The sequence below is a fragment of the Hippopotamus amphibius genome, chromosome 3 (assembly GCF_030028045.1).
Source record: "Hippopotamus amphibius kiboko isolate mHipAmp2 chromosome 3, mHipAmp2.hap2, whole genome shotgun sequence".
NCBI lineage: Eukaryota > Metazoa > Chordata > Mammalia > Artiodactyla > Hippopotamidae > Hippopotamus > Hippopotamus amphibius.
In genome coordinates, this window is record NC_080188.1 from 9,917,841 (window position 1) to 9,937,975 (window position 20,135).

Here is a 20,135-nt window from a genome sequence, read left to right on the forward strand (position 1 = left end):
TGTACAGGTCTTTGGCAAAGCATGAGTTTTCATTTCTCTTAGGCAATACTTAGGGGTAGGTTTATTGGATGGTATGGTGACTATATATGTTTAGCTTTATAATAAACTACCAAATTCAGTTTAAAAGCAGTTATTTCATTTGTACATTTCCATACGAAATGTCAAAAAGTTCAAGTTGCTCCACATCATTGTTAGCACATGGCAGTGCCCATGCCAATGTTAGTTTTTTTGTTTTGTTTGTTTTTTGCCATTCTGGTCCAAATGTAATGGTATCTCATTATGGATAAATGAGAAATTTACCTATACATTAATTGTGCTTTATATGCAACACATTGTTGTGTATTTCCCTGTATGTATTTTCATTAATTAATGCAAAAATTAATTTGTATTTCCCTAATTGCTAATCATGTCGAACATCTGTTCATGAAACCATTTGACCTCATGAATATGTGATGTGTGATGTCTTTAGCGAAGTGTCTGCTCAAATCTCTTGTCCATTTTAAAATTAGACTTTTGTCTTATTAAATCTTTCATTTTTATTACACATACTGGACACAATTATTTTGTCAGACTTTTGCGTTGGATATTTTTTTTATTCTTTTAGTGTCTTTTGATTAACAGGAGGCAAAATTTTACTCAAGTCCATTTATGGAATTTCTTAAAATTATATTATTAGTGCTTTCTATCTTCCAAGAAATATTTGCCTAACTCAGGATCACAAAGTCTTTTTTTTCCTAAAGTATTTTTATGTCTATGATTTGCTTCAAGTTTTGTTTTTGTTTTTTGTTTGTTTGTTTTTTGGTATATTGTTGCCTGAATAAATCAGCTCCATATGTTGAGAAAATTATCCTTTCTCCATTAGCTATTAACTGACCACAAATATGTGGATCTACTTCTTGATTCTATATTCCATTCATTGATCTCTGCTTTCACCATATGTCATGCTATTAGAATAATATACTTTTATAGGAAGTCTTGAAATCAAGTAGTATGAGTACTACAACTATGTTTCTTATTTTCAAAATTACTGTTTGGCCATGCTAAGTGCTTTGTTTTACTATATAAATTTTATAATTATTTTGGCAGTTTCTACAAAAAACTTGCTGGAATTTTGATTGGACCTACATTGAATCTGTAGATCAGTTTGAAGACAATCAAAAAATATTGCTTTTTATAAGCCATGTATAAGGTATATCTCACCATCTATTTTAGTTGTCTTTGATTTTTTGTATCAGAATTTTATAGCTTGCAACATACAAATTTTGCACATATTTTGTAAGATTTTCCCCCAAGTGTTTCATGAGTTTTGATGCTATTGTAAATGGTGCCATTTTAAATTTTAGTTATACACACACATAATGCAGCTGCAGGTCTCCTCTCTCCCAAGGGCTCATCACTTTTTTAACTTAGTTTTGTCATGCTTCATTCCCTGGATACTTAAAACAAACAAATAAAAACAAAAACAAAAAGTGTATAGTTTATCTAGATTGTTTTAATTTTTTAAGACCAGGATAACAATCTCTTGCTTTTTTCTAGATCATAACTTGAGGTAAATATATAATTTGCATATAATGTCAACATTTTAAAACAGAGGATTATAAGTTTATGCTTTACCACCTAACTCATCTCTTGCTTATCTAACTTTTGGTTTCTGTCTGATAATAAATTTTGGCAATAAGTACTCACTAATAAGTTTTATTAATGCTGTTATTTGTAAAAAAGAAAAAAGAAAACTACTGAAGACAGAAAAATAAAGATGCAAGGTTTGTTTTATCACACTATTAATCTTGAATAAATAATATTGTATTTTGCTTGATTAATGTTCTATTTTTATCCTTTTTATGTTAGTCTTTATATTAAATGCAGTCAATATATATCATTCAAAATACTAGCTTACTAGTTATGACTTCACTGAAGATGATTTCACCAAGGAGGCCTTAAAAACATATTCAGCGTTACTGCTAAAATTCAAAGCCTGATGTTCAAGAAAAGGAGAATTCAAATTAGCAATTTACACTCTTAAGTTTGATGGTAATAGGGTTGTAGTTCTTGGGATAATAAACAATAATTTGAAGGTAAATATACGACAACAATACTTTCTATTAGCAAATAGCCAGTGAAAGGAAACAGTGAAAGAACTTATATTGAATGAAACTAACTTTTCATTGAAGTCACTGAGAATTATTTTACTATATGCTGAAATTCACCATTTTTGCACTTTTTAAAAAGTATCATATTCCAATATACGTAACGTATCATATACATTATTATGCTGTGTATCTACCAGTAATATTATTATTTATATTAATTAGAATCCCATAGCAGATTATTTTAGGATTAGTCCTAGAACTATTAAAGAATTCTTAACAGTATGGCTGGCATTGGAACAAAAAAGATGAAATACTAATACCACTACTGCAGAGACTTGTGGGATTGCTATTACATTCTGAGATTCAAATTAAAATGATCAAAATAAATCACTAGGTCATCTGGCTCCTGTAGGTACAGTGTTCACAATGTAGAACCTCACTTTATTTTTGAGCATTCCCATCTGATAGTCATGTAGAAGAGAGTCTATATGCTAGGAGAATTGGGGCCAGACATTTTGTTTCCCTTTACTTATTTTAGTTCATTATGATTGTAAAACTGAAGACTGCTACACAGAAGATACTCATTTGGGTATAAAGAATTTTTTATAGTCAAAGTTCCTTTTAGCTTAGTTGACCTTTTTCATTTTTTCATAATCCACTTCTGGTTTATCAGAAATTTCTGTTGATATTATCTTCATAATATATCTAACTTCTGATTGTTCCTCAGGACCTTAATGGCTAGTTAAAGTCATGATGGGTCTTGTCAGTGTTTCAACAAACATCTATAGCTTCTTGCTTATACCTTGCTTCTACCCTTCTATACCTTGCTCCTACCCTTGCTTCTATACCTTGCTTCTACCCAGTCTATTCTCTCAGTTTCTGTAACTCCAGTCCTGACTCTTACTCTATACTTTAAAGATAAGCAGAGGTTTATTTTATTTATTTCTTAAATATTTAATGCATAGAACAGTCCCTGCCAAGCCATGCATATTCAATAAATATTTGTTGAAAAGAAGAAATGAATTCATTCTGATAGAGGCTGACAAAAGTTTTTAAAAAATGGAATTGAAAACATTAATCAAACTCTGACTCCCATTTAAACTCTGTACTGCCTTATCACTTATAGTTTATATCAAAAGGTTAAGGGGACATTAATGATATGTCTTTTTAAGAATGGAACTCTCAGACTTTTTCAGCTGGTGTTTCTTGAGAAAATTAAGCCTTAGTATCCTAAAGCATCCATTGATATAATGGATGATTTTCTCCTATACGTCTAGTGTGATATTAGTTATGAATCAACTTTAGGAGGATCAAGAAAATAGTCATTCAATTCACTATCTCTTCTCTATGACTCAAATGGGAAACCCCAGTTGAGAAAGGCCAGATGGAAGTGATACATTTTCATGTCACATCAACATTTACTGAAGCCTACCATGTGCAGAGGACTGGGAGAGCTATATAAAAAGTTCAACATAAGGTATCAGTTTCAAAGTTAAATTGGCATTTTATTGCAGAAAATCATTAAAGCTTGTAGCTACCTTTCTATATTTTCCTTTTATAAACTATTTTTTGAGTCTAAACCATTGTTGTACTGAAAAGATGCTAAGTGTATAAATCCCCTGCAGACTTGCAGAAGCCTTGCAATTTACACTTGGCATGAAATTGTTCTCATGCATGAGAATCACACCAATATATATTTTCTAAAGCTTTTTGAAATTTTTATCATTGCAAATAATATTCCTTAATTCACTTTTACAAATTTTCTCTTTTCTATGTGCCACTTTTTAACAAGTCTCTGGAGAATACAAGTGCTAATTTGGGGTAGCTACCAAGATTGCCCCCTTAAGCTTTTTGTCACAAGGAATAAATATTTCACAGTATATTTTCAGCCACAATTGAAAAATAGGTTAAAATGGTAACATTTATACTCTTGTTATTTCTGTCAATAAACATCCCAGAATAAAAGGTTTAAAACTATACTTGTGGATGTTCTGAAAAAAAAAATACAATTTATTTGGTAACTAGCAAAGGAAGAAATCTACAATATTTTTACTCAGTGAAATACAATCCCCCTACAGACATTCATATTTTCCTTTTTTCAGAATTACTCAGCATTCAATAATTACACTCTAATTAATAATAAATCACAGAACAAAAATTTTGTTCCTCCTTTAATAAATGTGCATGGCCAAAGAATAAATCAAAAGACTATTCTTTTAAAATTTAATAGACATGAAGCATTTTAATGAGAACAAACACATAAGAACAAAAATCTTTAACCCAGCATGCAAACAGAAAAATGCAAAGTAATTAGGCATGCAACATATAATTATTAAGTGAAATTTCTTCCAATTACCAAAGGTACCAGTAGTCATCCATAAATTAGGCAATTTCAGAAGTTATATGGTTTCTTTTTGCTTTGTTTTATCTAAACTCCAACATGTCTTACTTCGTATATGACATATAAAATTTTTGACCTAGAAGACACATCTTCTGTTTGCTCTCCTGCCTGGGCCTGCTTTGATAAAAATAAAAATTACTGGCTTTCTTATTTACCACCCACCTTCAGGCTCTTCTTGCTTGGAGATACCTCTTCTATTTTATCAACAATGCCCATAAATTTAAAAGCTCAAGTTAGTAGGTCAAAGCAGTTAGCTAAAAATATAAAAAGAGAGGGACCCACAGAAAAGTCAAAATTCTGCTCTCTTTTATTGTCTTTTGGCACTGAGGAGATGGCCCTGCCATTTATACTTGGAAAATGAGACACTCAGAGACTTCAACAGTGTGAAAGTAGGATGGATGGACCCTACATACTGTCCCTCTGAAGAGTGGTCTGTAGCTGTAGATGTTTCCCAAAGACAGTAAGTGAACTTCTGGCTTTTAAGGTAGCTAAAACTGTGAATTTCAGTAGAGAGAAGTGATACTATTACTTTTTTGTTGTTACAAAAATGTTAAAAAAAAATGTTTTGCCTTATAAATTTAACTCCTGCAGGGTGCAAGAAGATAGTTCTGAACAGAGAGAAATGAAAGGAGGAAAGAGTTAATGGTGAGCTATAATGAAAGCCTTATACAGTGTGTTGGAAATACATAAACACATTAGAGAGATAGCATTTAATCAGAATTGATATTGGTTGCTTTTGTAAATAGCAATGAGTTCCTGTCTTTATTCTGTTCTCCATCATTCTGAAGTTTAATAGTGAAATTAAAGATTTTACCAGATTCGAGAAAATCTTTTATTATGCTTTGTTTGTTACAAATATCTTTGAAATATAAAATAAAATGCCAGTGTCTAACATATATCATTAATGAAATGTGTGAAAAAAAATTAAAATGTTGTGCAAATAGAATTTTATATCCTCTCACTTCATTAACTAAAAATACTAAACAATACAGAACACATTTTCTGAAATATGTTGTTCACTTACAAAATAATTTTTCTGTGCTCTTTAGTCTCACTTTATTATTAAGCATATGCACAAAACTTATACGTTGATTTAAAAATACAGACTATCTGATGTTTTACAGAAGTTAGTTCTTTAAGTGTTGATATGATTGCCTTTTCAGTTTCATAAACTGACTGGTTCATATGAGCATCATTGAGAAAATATCTTTTCTTTTGTACTTTAAAATATCTAGTTGTTTTTACTGTATTAAAAATACATTAGCAATTTGTTTTAACACCAGATACCCAGATACCAAAAGAAGCATTTCTATACTTGCTTATATTCAAATAAATCTAATGAGATTAAACAGCATGCCATTTTATATGTTTACTACTCAAATAATGTTTCTTTTTTATTCAAAATATGTCTTACAATGTTCAAAGTCAGGAAATGGAGAGGAAAATAAAATGACAAAAATAATTCCATTGGTTAGCTCAGTCATTTCCCTTGATATGATGATCTATACTTCAACCACAGAAAAAAGTGAGTGCTCTGTTTCACATGGTTTTCACATTCATATAAAATTGACTGTTTTTTTCCTGGAGGCAAAAGTGTTATATACACACTGTTTGCTATATATTCCATTGAATCTTTGAACCAAATTATTGTCAAGCTCCTCAGTACTTTTATAACAGTTAAAGTATGAAATGTAACAACAATGTAACAACCGAACAATTCCTTTTCCATTCCCAGTTCTGTTTCCTCATATAGAAAATTCTTCATCAAGCCGGGGTTTCACTAAAGGGCAGTAATCTCTCAGTCTCCTGACTGTAAGGAGGAGGTTGTGTCTTGTCAATGCACATCTTGTTGAGACAACTGGTATACCACTCTCCCCTGCTTCCATTCCATTGTGATGTGGTGGCAGGTGGTTATTTCTAAATATTGTTAGCAACAGAGTCGGCAGAATCTTTCTCACGGGGGACTAATTAAATTAACAGCAGCACTACAGAGTTTTTGAAAGAAACTGGAAAACAGTGTCCTACAAAGACAGCAGTTTATGGTATTCCATACTTGCAACAGTGTTAAGCAAAGTTGACTCACCTGTCTTAGAATTACTTCCAGAGAGATCCTGGCACAAGATTCCAGTCCTGGGGTCCTTAAGCAAGGTGAAATTGGAAAAGGAAGCTCTTTAGAGATGAAAAATATGTAATTTTTTAGAACAACTGAGATCATATTTATAAATTGTCCTTTCAGTAAATAATTTTTAAAACAAAAGCCATGAATGATAATTATAAACCTACTTTAAAAATAGAATAAAATGTATAACCTTCATGAAACATAATACTTTATGATAGTAGTCAAAGAATTTGTAATTAACTGTAAACTGGAACATTGTAAGGAGCCCAATACTCATTTATGGACTTCCAATAGCTTCTGGAACATATGAAAGGCAAGGAAACAATTCGCCTCTAGAAACCTCCAGAAAAGAGCACATACCTACTGACACTTTGGTGTTAGGCCTGTGAGACCCATTCCAGACTTCTGAACTGCACTACTGTAAGATAACATATTGGTTTTGTTTTAATCTATTAATTTTGTGATAATTTGCTACAGCATTAACAAAAAGACAGCATGGACCCCTTTCTCTGTTTTTAAATTGATGACATTTTAGGATTAAAGAAAATAGGGTGCATATAACACAATTAAAAAAGTAGAATTGAGGCTTGGTAAGATGGCGGCGAAGTAGAGAGACATGGAATGCATCCCTCTCCACAGATGCATTGGGAATGCACCAAAAGACACAATAATTCCCACAGAGAACCAGCTGAACACCAGCAGATGGCCTCGGACACCAGAAAGGATTGCAAGGAGCCCGACATAACTGGTAGGGAGGCATCTACGATGGCTCAAAGAGGGTGAAGCGGCGGAGCTGTGGCAGATGGGAGGGAGTGAGAAACATACCGAGGGTCCGCAGTGCAGCTTAGCTTTCCCAGACCGAGATGTCGATCCACAGCTGAACAGAGGTTCCGGGAGCAGGAGCGTGGGAACCAGAGAGCCAGTTCAGGGTGAGAAACATTGTTGCCAGTAAGGTGATGGACCGAGAGGACAGGAGGGAGGAGGTCCACCACGAGGAGCGCCTGCCCCTGAGAGCTGCCCGGCCATGATGGTGGCTGCAGGCTGCAGGCTCATGGGCGGGGGGGAGGAGCCAAGCACATAACCTCTCTCTCTCTTTTGGTGCCTCTGCAACAGGCAGTGGAGAGATGCCCTGTGGGCCACCTAAGGCGCTCAGGGATAACAAGCACCCTCAGGCACTTGGTCAGGGCTAGATTAAAACCCCTTGGATCCCTGGCAGCAGGGAGGCTTCCGAGAAAAAAAAAAAAAAAAAAACAATAAAATAACTCTAGAGAGGCCCAACTCTAAGACTTTCTGTTTACTCCTGAGCCACCGGTGTCCCTCTGCAACAGGCACCTCCAAGCCCGACTGAAACAACAGTGCGCCACTGCTCACTCCCTCCCAGGAGAAGGAGCCACTATTGTACCCTCTCCCTCCCCACACACCGAGGCTTACAGGCAAACAATAAAGAAAGCTCTGCTGGCCACAGAATAATGCAAAAAAACCCAAGGCAAGTAGAAGGACACTTACAGCTGAGACTCTAAGGAAACAGAAATATTAACATTAGTCTGAGGCTTGGACAGTCTTCTATAAACACCTCTAACGCCAGGACAAGCAACCCCAAAAGTCTGGACAACCATGAGGAAACAACGGAACACCATGCAAGCAAAGGAGCAGGAAAAAAACCCACAAGACCAAATAAATGAGGAGGAAATAGGAAAAATGCCTGAAAAAGAATTCAGAGTGATGATAGTAAAAATGATACAAAATCTTGATAACAAAATAAAGTATAAGAAACAGTTCATAAGAACTCAGAAAAACAAACAGCAATAGATAACAAAATAACTGAAATTAAAAATACTCTAGATGCTATAACCAGCAGAATGACTGAGATAGAAGAACGAATAAGTGAGTTGGAAGATAGAATGGGGGAAATAACTGCCACAGAGCAGGAAAAAGAAAAAAAGAATAAAAAGAATAGAAGACAGTCTCAGAGACCTCAGTGATAACATTAAGCGCACCAACATTCGAATTATAGGCATCCCAGAAGAAGAAGAAAAAAAGAAAGGGTCTGAGAAAATATTTGAAGAGGTTCTAGTGGAAAACTTCTGCAACATGGGAAAGGAAATAATTCACCAAGTCCAAGAAGCACAGAGAGTCCCATACAGAAGAAACCCAAGGAGAAATACACCAAGGCACATATTAACCAAACTAACGACAATTAAACACAAAGGAAAAATATTAAAAGCAGCAAGAGAAAAGCAACAAACAACATATCAGGGGAAACCCATCAGGATAACAGCTGACCTTTCTACAGAAACTCTGCAGGCCAGAAGGGAATGGCAGGATATCCTGAAAGTCCCGAAAGAGAGAAACCTACAGCCAAGAATACTCTACCCAGCAAGAATCTCATTCAGATTTGAGGGAGAAATCAAAAGCTTTCCAGACAAGCAAAAGTTAAGAGAATTCAGCACCACCAAACCAGCCTTACAACAAGTGCTAAAGGAACTTCTTTAAGTAGGACACACAAGAAAAGGAAAACACCTACAAATACAAACCCAAAACAATTAAGGAAATGGTAACAGGGACACACATGTCAATAATCACCTTAAATGTAAATGGATTAAATGCTCCAACCAAAAGACACAGACTGGCTGAATGGATACAAAAACAAGACCCTTCTATATGCTGCCTACAAGAAACCCACTTCAGACCAAGGGATACATATAGACTGAAAGTAAAGGGATGGAAAAAGATATTCCATGCAAATGGAAGTCAAATGAAAGCTGGAGTAGCAATCCTCATATCAGACAAATTAGACTTGAAAGTAAAGACTATTAAAAGAGACAAGAAGGGACACTACATAATGATCAAGGGATCCATCCAAGAAGAACATATCACAATGGTAAATATCTATGCCCCCAACATAGGAGCACCTCAATACATAAGGCAAATGCTAACAGCTATAAAAGGGGACATCGACAGTAACACAATAATAGTGGGAGACTTGAACACCCCACTTACATCAATGGACAGATCATCCAAACAGAAAATAAATAAAGACACACAAGCTTTAAATGACACATTAGACCATCTTGACTTAATTGATATTTATAGGACATTCCATCCAAAAACGACAGACTACACTTTCTTCTCAAGTGCACATGGAACATTTTCCAGGAGAGATCACATCTTGGGTCACAAATCAAACCTCAGCAAATTCAAGAAAATTGAAATCATATCAAGCATCTTCTCAGACCACAATGCCATGAGACTAGATATCAATTACAGGAAAAAAACTGCAAAAAATACAAACACATGGAGGCTAAACAATTCACTCTTAAACAACCAAGGAATCACTAAAGAAATCAAAGAGGAAATCAAAAAATATCTAGAAACAAATGACAACGAAAACACAACAACCCAAATCCTTTGGGAGGCAGCAAAAGCAGTTCTAAGAGGGAAATTTATAGCAATACAGTCCTACCTTAAGAAACAAGAAAATGATCGAACAAACAACCTAACCTTACACCTAAAACAACTAGAGAAAGAAGAACAAAGAAACCCCAAAGTGAGCAGAAGGAAAGAAATCATAAAGATCAGAGCAGAAATAAATGAAAAAGAAAGGAAGGAAACCATAGCAAAAATTAATAAAACTAAAAGCTGGTTCTTTGAGAAGATTAACAAAATTGATAAACCATTAGCCAGACTCATCAAGAAAGAAAGGGCGAAGATGCAAATCAACAGAATTAGAAATGAAAAAGGAGAAGTAACAATGGACACCTCAGAAATACAAAACATCATGAGAGACTACTACAAGCAACTATATGCCAATCAATTGGATAACCTGGAAGAAATGGATACATTCTTAGAAAAATACAATCTTCCAAGACTGAACCAGGAAGAAATAGAAACCATGAACAGACCAATCACAAGTACGGAAATTGAGGCAGTGATTAAAAATCTCCCAACACACAAAAGCCCAGGACCAGATGGGTTCATGGGCGAATTCTAGCAAACATTTCGAGAAGAGTTAACACCTATCTGTCTCAAACTCTTCCAAAATATTGCAGAAGGAAGAACACTCCCAAACTCATTCTACGAGGCCACCATCACCCTGATACCAAAACCAAGCAAAGATGTCACAAAAAAAGAAAACTACAGACCAATATCACTGATGAATATAGATGCAAAAATCCTCAACAAAATACTAGCTAACAGACTCCAACAGCACATTAAAAAAATCATACACCATGATTAAGTGGGGTTTATCCCTGGGATGCAAGGATTCTTCAATATACGCAAATCAATCAACGTGATACATCATATCAACAAATTGAAGGATAAAAACCATATGATCATTTCAATAGATGCAGAAAAAGCTTTTGACAAAGTTCAACATCCATTTATGATAAAAGCTCTCCAGAAAATGGGCATAGAAGGAAATTACCTCAACATAATAAAATCCACATATGAAAAACCAAAAGCCAGCATCGTTCTCAATGGGGAAAAACTGGAAGAATTCCCTCTAAGAACAGGAACAAGACAAGGGTGTCCACTCTCACCATTATTATTCAACATAGTTTTGGAAGTTTTAGCCACAGCCATCAGAGAAGAAAAAGAAATCAAAGGAATCCAAACTGGAAAAGAAGAAGTAAAATGGTCACTCTTTGCAGATGACGTGATATTATATATAGAAAACCCGAAAGACTCTACCAGAAAACTGCTAGCACTAATTGATGAGTTTAGTAAAGTAGCAGGATACAAAATTAATGCACAGAAATCTCTTGCATTCCTATACACTAACAATGGAAAAGCAGAAAGAGAAATTAAGGAAACTCTCCCATTCACCATTGCAACCAAAAGAATAAAATACCTAGGAATAAACCTGCCTAAGGAGGCAAAAGATCTGTATGCAGAAAACTTTAAGACACTGATGAAAGAAATCAAAGACGACACAAACAGATGGAGGGACATACCATGTTCCTGGATTGGAAGAATCAACATCGTGAAAATGACTGTACTATCCAAAGAAATTTACAGATTCAGTGCAATCCCAATCAAATTACCAATGGCATTTTTCACAGAACTAGAACAAGAAATCTTATGATGTGTATGGAAATGCAAAAGACCCCGAATAGTCAAAGCAATCTTGAGAAGGAAAAATGGAGTTGGTAGAATTAGGCTTCCTGACTTCAAACTATACTACAAGGCCATAGTGATCAAGACAATATGGTACTGGCACAAAAATAGAAAGGACGATCAATGGAATAGAATAGAGAACCCAGAAGTAAGCCCAAACACATATGGGCACCTCACCTTTGACAAAGGAGGCACGAATATACAATGGAAAAATGACAGCCTCTTCAATAAGTGGTGCTGGGAAAATTGGACAGCTACATGTCAAAGAATGAAATTAGAACACTTCCTAACACCATACACAAAAATAAACTCCAAATGGATTAAAGACCTACATGTAAGGCCAGACACTATACAACTCCTAGAGGAAAACATAGGCAGAACCCTCTATGACATCCATCAAAGCAAGATCCTTTTTGACCTACCTCCTAGAATCATGGAAATAAAATCAAGAATAAACAAATGGGACCTCATGAAACTTAAAAGCTTTTGCACAGCGAAAGAAACCATAAACAAGACTAAAAGGCAACCCTCAGAATGGGAAAAAATAATTACCTATGAAACAACGGACAAGGGATTAATCTCTGAAATATACAAGCAGCTCATACAGCTTAGTACCAAAAAAGCAAATAACCCAATCCACAAATGGGCAGAAGACCTAAATCAACATTTTTCCAAAGAAGACATACAGATGGCCAACAAACACATGAAAAGATGCTCAACATCACTCATCATCAGAGAAATGCAAGTCAAAGCCACAATGAGGTATCACCTCACACTAATCAGAATGGCCATCATCACAAAATCTGGAAACAACAAATGTTGGAGAGGGTGTGGAGAGAAGGGAACTCTCCTGCACTGTTGGTGGGACTGTAAGTTGGTAAAGCCACTATGGAAAACAATTTGGAGGTTCCTTAAAAAACTACAAATAGAACTACCATATGATCCAGTCATCCCACTCCTGGGCATATACCCAAAGAAAACCATAATCTCAAAATAAACTTGTACCATAATGTTTATTGCAGCACTATTTACAATAGCCAGGACATGGAAGCAACCTAAATGCCCATCAACAAATGAATGGATACAGAAGATGTGGCATATATATACAATGGAATATTACTCAGCTATAAAAAGGGATGAGATGGAGCTATATGTAATGAGGTGGATAGAACTACAGTCTGTCATACAGAGTGAAGTAAGTCAGAAAGAGAAAGACAAACATAGTATGCTAACTCATATATACGGAATCTAAAAATGGTACTGATGAACTCAGTGACAAGAACAAGGAAGCAGATATAGAGAATGGACTGGAGAATTCGAGGTTTGGGAGGGGGCAGGGGGTGAAGGGGAAGCTGAGACGAAGCGAGAGAGTAGCACAGACATATAAATACTACCAACTGTAAAATAGATAGTCAGTGGGAAGTTCTTGTATAACAAAGGGAGTCCAACTCGAGGATGGAAGATGCCTTAGAGGACTGGGGTGGGGAGGGTGGGGGGGACTCAAGGTGGGGTGAGTCAAGGAAGGGAGGGAATATGGGGATATGTTTATAAAGACAGTTGATTGAACTTGGTGTATCCCCCAAAAAATAAAAAAAATAAAAAATAAATAAAAAAAAAGTAGAATTGATTAGACATACTTATAAAGTTGAGTGAATTTTTAAATTTTTGCATCACTTATTGAATAATTATCTTACTTTTATTTTTTAATTAATTTAATAATACCATTTAATTATTCCTAAGTGTTTGTAAAATTAATTTGATTCTCAAGACAACAATCAGTTTATTTGAACATAATAATAATTTTTCAACTTATACTAATGATTATACCCTTAGATATGTTTCTTTTTAAGAGAATGAATACAGTAGTGCTTTATTATTTCAGGGCTTGACACTTTTGAGAGAAAATTAACTAATACTAGCTAATGGTGGCATATTTAACTTTTATTTTGTTTTTTTATGAGAATGCCTCAAAGCTTTCAGAATGATGCATAATGTTCAGACTTAGTTTTTTAGTATTCTCTAAGTGATATTGTAAATTCCTTTTAGTTATTTCTATTATCCCCTAATATGATAATATGTATAATGTATGTGAAATTAGTAATAAGATGGATTATGCTGTTTAATAAAATAATTATAAAAGTCCCTGAATTCAAGAAATGATTTTTTTGATCATCTACTTTAATAACTGCTAGATTTGGATTGCCTGTATTTTGCTAAACATTTTGTTTATGTCTATTTATGTGATCATTGTCAAAGATAATTAACAATATTAGCACTCATGTAGTATTGAACATGTACTAGCATCTCTTCTAACACTCTTACACCTATTATTTCATTTGCTCTTCACAACAACCCTCTAAAGAAGATGTTCTATTAATATTTCATTTTTGTATGTGAGGAAGGTGAGTGCAAGGGACTGAAATGTGTCCCTGAAAAATTTGTATGTTGCCTCAAGCTATAAGACCCAGAGTGATGACATTTGGAGATGGGGCTTTTGGGAGATAATTGGGTTTAGATGAGGGTATGAAGTTGAGGCACTCCTGATGAAATTAGTGTTGTTATATGAAGAGGTAGAGACACCAGCTCTCTCTCTCTGCCTCATATGCAAGTGAGGAAGACAGATCCCACCAGAACCCAATTGTATTGGCATCCTGATCTCAGACCTCCAGCCCCCAGAACTTTGAGAAAATAAATCTCTGTTGTTTATACCACCAGGTCTAGATTTTTAAATTTTTTTTTGTATTTTATAGCAATCAGAGATGACTAGGTCATTTGTAACATTTCCCCAATGTTACAAAGCAAATAAAAAAATGAAGCCAAATTGAATCCAGTCAGGTTCATAACAAAACATTTATTGTTAACCACTTTTAATGTCAGGATTATGCTTATTTCAGAATATAAATTGGAATGTTTTCCACAAATTCCAAAATTAAGGAAGAAATTCTCTAATGTGAAAATTCACTGATCCTATGAAAAATCATAGCTTAGAGCTGAATGATTTACTTTTAATTTTTATAAACTTTTTTCTTCTGCCTGTGTGTTGGTTGAAGGTTTGATTTTTTTTCTTTTATTTTCCTTAAAAGTCAAGCATTTCACTAAGATATCCACAGTGTGGTTTTGTTCCCTTCATTTAAATAGTCATGTAAATCAAGAAATGATTTCATCTGTAGAGTCAGTGATTTCTTTCAATTCAGAAAATATTTACTCTATAATAATTTGAATATTTTTATTTTTTCCATTTGTTCTTGACTCTTCAAGTAATTTCAGTGATCTTTTGATACAGTTCCAAAGCTAACACTATCCTAACTCTTGCACTAAGTCCTATTCTAATTCTAATTCTAACCCTAACCCACCCAGGGTTCATCCTCTTCTTTCAGACCATCTTTATCCTTTAAACTTCCCACGATGAATTCTCAGCTAAGAATGTAGGTTTGTTCTCTACATCACTGGTTTGAGTTTTTATATAATTGATTCTGTTACTAACAAGTTACAAAACATTTAAAATTAATTTCACTCTATTTCACTTTTATTATATCATTTCCTTATTTCATGTATTTTTAATCTCTTTCCCAAAATTATAATTTCAGTCAAAACTTTGGACTTGTCATCTTGTCTACAATCCTTGGTTTCATAGATTTCAGGTTTTCTTTCATTTTACCAGGAGCACAAATCAGAAACTCTTTATATTTAATTTCTGTTTTTGATAACACATCTTTTTCCAAAAGTATTTTTATTGCCTTTTTTCTCTTTTGAGTACTTGATTTTCTATCTTTGGCTTCAAAGACTCATTTTATAATCTGAACTTTTATTTTATTTTTTAAATGATGAAATTCTTACTCAAGTTTAATATATTTCCCCCAAAACAAAATGAGTATCTTCTTGATTCCCTGCCCTCTCCAACAGGCTTTTATTATTGATCTTTAACACTTAAGCCATAGGCTGTCAGATAACAAGAGATGCTGTTGATTAAAAGGGCTTAAAAAAATTAGGATAATTTAATGGGTAAACCAGGAAATGGGCTTTTATTTTTACAATGATTCTCTTTCCACCCTTAATTCTGATCATACTGAACAACTTGTCATTTCCAGGAAGAATCAGACTCTTTAGCAAGTGTCTCTTTGCACTTTTTCTCTCACTAGAAATGTTCTTGCCATTTTAAAGCAGCCAGTTAACTCCCACTCATCATTTAAGGGTAATTTTAAGTATTAACTTTTGCTAGAATTGTTCTGTGATGTCTATGTCTGAATCAGGTGACTCTAATCTCAAATTCCATGGCAACCTATGTGTGCTTCTATCATACACCACACACAAAAGCATTTATCAGTGTATGTCTCCCAAATGACCTTATTTGGTTTAAAAAATCCTTTGAGCTTCTGATTAAGATGAGAATATTTTTCTTAAAAAAGGCACAAAGGAAAAGACATGACCAATTTTATTTTGAATTTCATCAGTTTCATGAATTCTCCAAAACACTCATGTATCCTGCCTAACATTTTATACACATCAGTGAATATTTCAGGTAGGCTGCTTATTTTTACAGGAGACCATACAGATCTGCTCTGTTAAGATTATGATTTCTTTAGTCATAAAGACAAAACAAAACAAAACAAAAAATATCTCAGTGAGAAAGCTGGCTTCCGGATATACAGCTCTGGGTGACACTCAGAGTAATCTCCTGTTGAATCTCAGAAACAGACAATTTCTTCTCGCCTTTTCTTTTTTTTCCTTTTTCCCTTTTACAAGCATTCAGCTCTTTTGATACCTAAATAGAACTTGGCATCAATGAGTTTATATCCTTCCAGGGAGAGGAAATGGAGTCAGCCAGTAGGTCAACCCTGGTGGCTTTCTAGGTCTCCTGCTGTCTAGTGTCCCAGAATGAAGATCCCCCACGTTGATACAGGGATATCTGTAATAGACTATCCTACTTCCTATTTTCATCTTGCCTATTATCTAGTTCATAGCTGTGCATTCAAAGTATGTATCCTTACAGAGTGTCCTGAAAGCTCACTATGCCTATTTTCCTTAATTTCAAGATGAAACATTTGGTTTTGTATTATTAGGAATGGTTTTTCATTTTCTAAAACTCTCTGGCCCTCATTTCAATTTCATGTAAAATTGAGATAATATCTAAATATCAAGCTTCTGTAAGGTTTAGGAATAAAATATGTGAAGTGTAGTCACTGAATAGAAAATTGTTAGGGTTGCTCTTGCTGTTATTATTAGAAGCAGTCATTCATTTCCCCATTCCATAAACATTGTTTTGAGCATCTTTTATCCACTGGGCACTATGCTACTTGGAGATCTCATGTGTACTGATGCATTACATTTATAAGCATACCTGTTTCCGATATGATTATACATAGTATCTTCTCTACGAGTGTAATCTAGTAGTGTTACAAATGAATTTTTGGAAAAAGTTAATCAGCTCAGGGTGTCTATGGTTTCAATTACAGGTCCTATACAAGAATGGGTTTGTATTTTGAGTAGGGAACTTTAAAATGGATTAGCATTGCACTAACACTGACTACTTGCTTAATAGGAGAGAGAACTAATGGCACTCAGCCCCTTGCATAACATTAATAAATAGACAAGGGAAGATTTATTTTCTGCTCTCCATTTTATCCCCAGTATATGTTTCTGTCTCTGGTATATAAATGGTTTTTATTAAATAATTTTGATTTAATAAAAGAATAACAAAAACTGGCAATATTAAAGTTTAAATTTGCTACTTAAATTATGAATATTACTTTAGTTATAGATAAATATTATGGTTATATAGGCTCAGTACCTAGGAAACTGGAACTAGGTCTACGAAAGCCAAACAGAATGGAATATTTCATTAAAATTTGAAATTGAATACTACCACAGAATTGGCACTCTCATCATTGTTAGGAATACCTATTTAATTTAGGTTGTATACAATTTCTTTCAAGGGTTAAATGTCACACAAAGTCCAAAAATGAAAAAAAACAAAAAACAAAAAACCAACTTTCCCTACATAATTCAAAAAGGCAGTATTTTTTTTCTGAATTGCTTAATTTAATGTAAAAATTGAACTGAATGGTAACTTTGGATTGGAGTAAAAAATATAGCTATTTCACTTAAAGTAAGTTACTTATATTTACCAAGTTTTCACCATGCTCCAGGAATTTTTCTCTGTGTCCCAATATCACTTACTTCTTATACAGTATTATGAAGAAAATAAATCAGAGAGAGAGAGCACACAATTAATTAGCTTGTAGTTATAATTCTTAAGGTGTTGAACCTGGATTTTCATCCAGACTCTTTAACTCCATGTTCTCAAACACCATCTCCACAGCCTTTCTACTAGTAGAGACTAGCTCACTTTGTGTTGAATAGCATGCTGCAAATTTATAAGGATATCTTACGTCATATTACTAGCCTCTGAGGTAGGCTCCATTTTTAGTCCCATTTTACAGAAAACTAAAGATCGAATAGGTTAGCTATTATTTGTAGAAACATGTAAATAAATTGTAGAGAACTAAATACTACATATCATGTCCTGTGGACAAAAAATCCTTAAACATTTTGACCAGTTTTACATACTTTTTACATCATGCAGTCATCGGATTAACAAATTTGTTGATTTATTTTGGGAGTGAGCACTCATAGACCTGGCCTCTTTCTCCACTTTTACAAATTTTAGAGTTAAGAATAGAAACTTGTAAGTGTTAAAGAGATACTTTTCAGACTGATAATATTCTTTCTAGCCACTCAGTTATTTCACAATTTCTTTATGAGACCATTAATTTATATTTAGATGGCATCTCTTGGCAAAGGATTTGATAAAATAAAATTTACCTTAATTTTTAAATTTTACACTAGGATTTTCAAAAAAAAGGACACTTTAGTCTCATGTGTTACTGAGCATCACACTTCTACCTGTGTTATGTATAATTCTAGCCACAGACTCCACTGGAGCCTTTCAAAAGTGTGATACCACAGCAGGGACACTTATTCTGGGGCTAGCAGAGTTTTAAACACCTGCTCAGAGGTTGCCTGGAAACGACACTTGTTGCACATTAAGCAGCCATATTAAAGCACTTTAAGTGGGATTGGTTTTTTTTTCCTCTTAGAACAAAGAACTTTGCACCACACTTGTACAAAAATAGTTGGCAACTGTTTACTCAGATTTTCTCTGGATATTGTCTTTAGAATTGCATTTTTAAATTCATTTATCCAAATGCAATACTTAGAGATTTCTAAACAAATGTAACTTGCATTTCTAAAATTCATATTTTAGATTGATATGAATCTTCTAGAAGAAAATAGAATGTCAAAAAAGGGTAAAACAATTTGAAAAGATACAATTTTTTTTAGCTCAAATTGTTATTCCAGAGCAAAGGAGGAACACTGCAAAATATGCTGGAAGAGGTCTTAAATTTTTCTCATCTCAGCTCATACATTTAATATTGATCGTCACGTATGGCTCCCATCCCTGACTCATATGATCTTCGTCTGCAAAATGGGGATAATAATTATTCACTGTATGTTGCAAAAGATTTATTTGTTAGATGAAAAATGTATGACATGCTTAGAAAGTATTTATAAATTATGTCATGAATGTGAAGTATTTTTGTTTATATAGTCAAAGTCATACATTTACTCATAAAAGTGGATGGTGAGTTTCCTGTAATCCTGATTAATTGCTTTGAAAAAAGTGTGCTTTTTAACAAAACAAGACAAGATGATTGAACTAAGAAGAATCAATGTAAACTTACTCCTACAAGTGGAGAAAAATTAAAGTGCTTATTCAACCTCAGAGATTTAGCAGTGTAATTATTCTGCATGAGGGACAACCATCCACCAAGTCTCCACACAGTGCCTAGCAACTAGGAATTGTTCCAAAAAAGTCAGTTATGGTTGCTAAGTGCCAGTTACTATGGTAAAAATCAATAGATGACAATCTAAACTTTTACATTGCACTAATTCAATTAAGTCTCATGAAAACTTTCAAGATTCTTGCCTATTTTATAGCTGAGGAGAGGGGAGGAACAGTGAAGTTATGCAAATTGCAAATAAACACCTCAAGACTTATTGGCATAAAACAACTATCATTTTATTATATGTCCCAATGTTGTAGGTGATGAATGCCAGCAGGGGTCAGATGGTATTACCTGTGTTCCACATGGTACAATCAGGGGCATTAAGGTAGCACTTAGCTGGTGGCTGGTCTGGCCTGGGATGTTTAAGATGCCTTCACTCATAGAACTAGAGCCTGGAAGAAACAACTATAAGATCAGACTCAAAATGGCAACCCTTCTCCGTGTAGTTTCAATTTTTTTTCCTGGTCTCTCCAGCAGGGAATTCAGACTCCATATAAAATAGCTCAGAGCTCCAAGAGAGTGTAACCAAGCAGGACCTTGTGGGGTTCTCCTGGGTATAA